Source organism: Zalophus californianus, chromosome 9 (assembly GCF_009762305.2).
Source record: "Zalophus californianus isolate mZalCal1 chromosome 9, mZalCal1.pri.v2, whole genome shotgun sequence".
In the NCBI taxonomy this organism is placed as follows: Eukaryota; Metazoa; Chordata; class Mammalia; order Carnivora; family Otariidae; genus Zalophus; species Zalophus californianus.
Genome location: NC_045603.1, coordinates 131155408 through 131161353, shown reverse-complemented (window position 1 = coordinate 131161353; position 5946 = coordinate 131155408). Strand labels below are relative to the sequence as shown.

The 5946-nt window shown below is 37.7% G+C and overlaps 1 pseudogene; it reads left to right on the top strand.

The window, feature by feature from the left end:
• The first annotated feature begins 2441 nt into the window (after positions 1-2441).
• LOC113922937 lies at positions 2442-3460 on the top strand (annotated as a pseudogene).
• Positions 3461-5946: the final 2486 nt, after the last annotated feature.

Genomic DNA, 5946 nt, shown 5'->3' with positions numbered 1-5946 from the left:
AAATATACAAAGAAATCTCGGAGGCGCCTGAGTGGCTCTGTCGTTAAGTGTCTGCCTTCGGCTCAGGTCATGTTCCCGGGGTCCTGGGATCAAGCCCCACATCAGGCTCTCTGCTCAGCGGGAAGCCTGCTTCTCCCTCCCCCACTCCCTCTGCTTGTGTTCCCTCTCTCACTGTCTCTCTCTCTGTCAAATAAATAAAATCTTAAAAAAAAAAAACTATACAAAGAAATCTCAAAACTGAACAGTAAGAAAACCACCCAATTAAAATGTCCAAAGACCTTAGCAAACACCTTACCAAAGAAGATATATATATACAGACAGATGTAAAAATAAGCATATAAAAAGATGCTCCAGATCATATGTTATCATAGAAATGGAAATTGAATGAATCACACTTATTAAAATTCCTGAAATCAAGAATACTGACAACACCAAATGCTGGTAAGGATATGGAACAGCAGGAATTCTCATCCCATTCCTAATGGGAATGCAAAATGGTACACCCACTTGAGAAGACAGTTTGGTGGATTCTTACAAAACTAAACATACTCTTATCATATGATCTAGTGATCTTGCTCCTTGGTATTTACCCAAACAAGTTGAAGACTTATGTCCACACATAAATCTGTACACAGATATTTATAGTGGTTTTATTCATAGTTGCCAAAACTTGGAAGCAACCAAGATGTCCCTCGGTAGGTGAATGGATAAATAAACTGTGATACATACAGAAAATGGAATATTATTCAGTGCTATAAAGAAACGATGTATTAAAGTGTGAAAAGACATGGAGGAAAGTTAAATACATGTTCCTAAGTGAAAGAAATTAATTTGAAAATATTGCATGCTATATTATTCCAACTATGACATTTTGGAAAAGACAAAATGGTGGAGACAATGAAAAGATCAGTGTTTACCAGAAGTTATGGGACAGGGGAGGGATGAATAAATAGAGGATGGGGAATTTTTAGGGCAGTGAAATTACTCTGTGTATTATAATGGTGAAAATATGTCATTATACATTTGTACAAACCCATAGAATGTACAACACCAGTGAACCCTAAGGTAAACTGTGAACCTTTGGTGATTATGATGAGTCAATGTAAGTTCCTCCTTAGTAACAAATGCATCATGTTGATGAATAATGCTGTTAATGGGGGAGGCTACTCAGGTATAGGGGAAGGGTATATGGACAATATCAGTACCTTGATCACAAGTTTTTATGAACCTAAAACTACTCTAAAAAATTAAGTCTAAAAATATGAAATGAAGAATGCTATAGGTTCTAAAATAGTCATGGGAATGAGAAATGAACAAGTAGAGGAATTAGTATTAAATTATAATTATAAAAGATATGTAATGACATGGAAAATTCTTATGATATAATATGAAAATAAATTACCAAAATAATAAAAAAATTCCTGGAATTTTTAGTATGGAAAAATAGAAGAGGGAGAAGAATTAAAAAAAACTGGACTAAATATAGAAAATTGTCTGAAGAAAGGACAACTTAAAAAAAGTCAACTATAATTAGTGTCATTAGAGAGACAAGATATGAAATAAGATGTTCTGGAAAACAAAGGGAAACAATCAGAACAAGAATGAACTCTTTGTAATTATAAGTAGACTACTTGAATATTCTGGTTCCAGGAAGATGCAATATATAAACTTTTTCCTTCTTCCTGCTAAGAATGACTAAACATTATATATTAAACAAATGAAAGAAGACTCTGAAAGGTATTTGATAAAGAAGGTAGACTGGCTAGGGACCTTGGAACCCAAGGAATAACACAGTGATGATAGTCTTTTGTTTTTGGGTTTTGTTTTGTTCTGTTTTTTGTCTTATACATCCATACAGGTTGCTAGAGAAGCTGGCAACTGGGAAATGTCAACCGGTGCAGGGAAAAAAAAAAATATGCCTGGGAAAAAGTGTTTTCTTTCTAGCCAAAAGATAGGAAAGAGGGAGCCTAACAAAAGAATACTTTTAGACAATAACTGCCCTACTCCAAACACCAAAGGAAAACTGTAGTCCTCTTCCTACTCCTTCTAGCCAAGGTCATGTGGAGCCTAGACTTCTACCCTTGGCAGGCTATAACAAAATACTCCCAAGCTCCATAGTGTCAGTGTAGATCACACAGGAGACTGGATCTCTACCCCCATTCAGGGGCAATGTGGTAGCCTTTCCCTCCCTGCTGGGGTGATGTGACAGAAGGGCTACTGGAGTAGGATTTTCACCACCCACCCTCAGCAGGAGTAAGGCAAAGAAGAAAAGAGACGTAAAATTGAGTGAGAAAAATCCAGTTTCCAACACCGAGATGACATAGATATTAGAATTCTCTGATGTGGTTTTTAAAGGTTCTCTTACATTGACCATCTAAGAGTAACAATGTAAGAAGCAATAATCTCTCCCCGTCCTCTCCTCCATCTGCTTGGCAGCAACTATGCATGAATGCATTTCCATCCATGTTGACCAGGCTGGTGTCCCCAGTGCCTGCTGAGAGCTCTATTTCCTAGAACACAACATCCAGCCCAATGGTCAGATGCCAAGTGACAAGACCACTGGGGAAAGAGATGACTTCTTCAACACTGTCTTCAGTGAGATGGATGCTGGTAAGCATGTGCCCAGGGCAGAGTTTGTAGACCTGGAACCCAGAGTCATTGATGAAGTTCACATTGGCACCTACCACCAGCCCTTCTACCCTGAGCAGCTCATCACAGGCAAGGAAGATACTGCGAATAGCTATGCCCGAGGGCACCACACTGTTGGCAAGGAGATCATTGACCTTGTCTTGGACCGAATTTGGAAATTGGCCAACCAGTGCACAAGTCTTCGGGACTTCTTGGTTTTCTATAGCTTTGGAGGGGGAAGTGGTCCCAGGTACACCTTGCTTCTGATGGAATGTCTCTCTGTCGATTATGGCAAGAAGTCCAAGCTGGAGTTCTCCATTTACCCAGCCCCCCAGGTTCCCACAGCTGCAGTTGAGCCCTACAACCCCATCTTCACTAGCCACACTACTTTTGGAGAACTCTGATTGTGTCTTCATGGTAGACAATGAGGCCATCTATGATGTCTGTCCTAGAACCCTTGATGTTGAACACCCAACCTACACTAACCTGAAGAGCTTGTTAGGTCAAATTGTGTCCTCTATCACTGCTTCCCTCAGATTTGATGGAGCCCTGAATGTTACCAGACCAACTTGGTGTCCTATCCCTGCATCCATTTCCCTCTGGCCACATATTCCCCGGTCACCTCTGCTGAGAAAGCCTGCCATGAACATCTTTCTGTAGCAGAAATCACCAGTGCATCATTTGAGCCAGCCAACCAGATGGTGAAAAGTGACCTTGCCATGGTAAATGTACCATTTTCTGCCCATTGTACTGCAGCGACATGGTTCCCAAAGATGTCAGTGATGCCATTGCCACCATCAAAACCAAGCATACCATCCAGTTTGTGGACTAGTGCCCCACTGGCTAAAAATGTGGGCATTAATTACTAGCTCCCCACTATGGTACCTGGTGGAGACCTGGCCAAAGTATAGCAAGCTGTATGCATGCTGAGCAACAGCACAGCCATTGCTGAGGCCTGGGCTCACCTGGACCACAAGTTTGACTTGATGTATGCCACGTGTGCCTTCGTTCACTGGTATGTGGCTGAGGACACAGAGGAAGGGGAGTTTTCTGAGACCTATGAGGACATGGCTGCCCTTGAGAAGGATTATGAGGAGGTTGTTGTAGATTCTGTTGAAGGAGAAGATGAAGAAGAAGAAGAGGAATGCTAAAGTTAAAAACGTCACAAAGGTGCTGCTTTTACAGGGAAGCTTATTCTATTTTGAACATTGAAAAGTTGTGCTCTGATGATTTGTATGTAGCAATGTGTAGTAACATATACAGTTATTGACCTATGTTTTAAAACACAACACTTCATTAGAGACCCAAGGTGTCCATTTCTCTGATGGGTTTGAATAAAGTATTCCCTGTCTTAGGTGAAAAAAAAAATTAACTGATACAATTTTTAAAGCAACCATAATGAAAATACTTCAGGGAGCATTTATAAACACAAATGGACAAATGGAAAAAAATAGGAAGTCTCAAGAAGGAGGTAAAATGTCAGAAATTAAAGAGTAGATGTCAAATATTAAAGAGCAACCAAATGAAATTTAGAAAAATAATATAATAATCAAATATTTAAAAAAAAAGAGTGAATGGGCTAACACAACATAATGGAGAGTGAAGAAGAAAGAATCTGTGACCTTTGAAAGAGAACAATAGAAATTACCAATCTAAACAACAGAGATCAATTAGGCCAAAAGGAACAAAAAAACAAAAACGAACACCTCAAGAAGCTGTGGGACTATAACAAAAGATTTGTATTGTTGGAACTCCAGAAGGAGAAGGTAAAATGAATGAGGCTGAAAAATATTTAAGGAAATAATGACTTCAAACTTCCCAAACTCAACAAGAAGCTGAGTAAGCCACATGCAGAATAAGCCCAAAGAATTCCATGCCAAAGCATTTTATAGTGAAGTTTCTGGAAACTGACAAAGGAAAAAAAGCTCTTGAAAGAAGACAGAGAAATTATGCTTTACCTGACAAAGAAAAACCATCCCAATGGCAGTAGATTTCTCATCAGAAACCATGATGGCCGGAAGGAAGCACCACAATATTTTTCAAGAGCTAAACATGAAGAACCATCAACTGAGAACACTATACTTACTGAAAACATCCTCAGGAGTGAAAAGAAATCAAACCATTCTCAGATGAAGGAAAACTATGATAATTTTTTGCCAAGAAATCTATCCTAAAAGAATGGTAAAGGAGGTTTTCTAAACAAAATGAAATGATAAGAAATCTTGGAACATCAAAAAGATAATACAGAAAGAGCAAAAATGTGTCATATGCAGTATATTTTTCTGCTCCTCTTGAGTTTTCTAAGTTATATTTAATATTTGAAACAAAAATTATAACACTTTGAAATGTTCTCAAAGTATGTAGAGAGTAATAATTAAGAAACAACATTGTATATAGGGAAAGGGAAAGGGACATAAAAGGAAAGAAGTTTTCCATGCTTTACTTTAGTGGGTAAAATGTCAACACCAGAAGACTTATTACGTTGCGAATATATGATATAATATCTAGAACAACCATTATAAAGCTGAACAAAGTGATACACTGAAAAGAACCACAGATATACCAACACAGAATTATTTTTAATGTTTAAGTAAGCAACCAGAAGTCAGGAAAAAGAAAACAGACAAAGAAAAATCAGAGTGAACAGAAAACAGATTTAAACCTTAGTATACCAATAATCACATTTAATATAAATGGTCTCAAAGGGCTAATGAAAATACATGGTCAGAGCAGGGGAAAAAAATGACCCAACTGTATGTTGGCAACAGTTTAATAAAACGGTATATATAGGTTAAAGGTAAAAAAAAAAAAAAGTAAACCATCAAACATTAACCAAAGGGAAGCAACTATAGCTCTGTTAATATCAGTTCAAGTAGACCTGAGATCAGAGAAAATTACCAGAGACAGAGGAGAACATTACATAATGATAAAAGGTTCTGTCTCTAAGAAGATACAGCAATCCTCCATGTGGATGCACCCATTAACAGAGTTGCAATATATTGTAAAGCCAAAACTGATAGAAGTGAAAAAAGAAATCAACAAATCCACAATTGTAGTTAGAGACTTCAATGCCACCCTCTTGATAATTGATAGAATAATTAGAATACAGCAGTTATAGAAGAATTTAGCATCATCATCAGTCACCAGAATCTAGTCAACATTTATAGAATACTTCACTCAACAATAGCAGAAAACAAATTCTTTTCAAGTTTCCATTGAACATATACTAAGGTAGACCACACCCTGGATCATTACGCAAATATTAACCAATTAAAATGATTGAAAGCATACAGGATATTCTTTCAGACCACGAGGAAA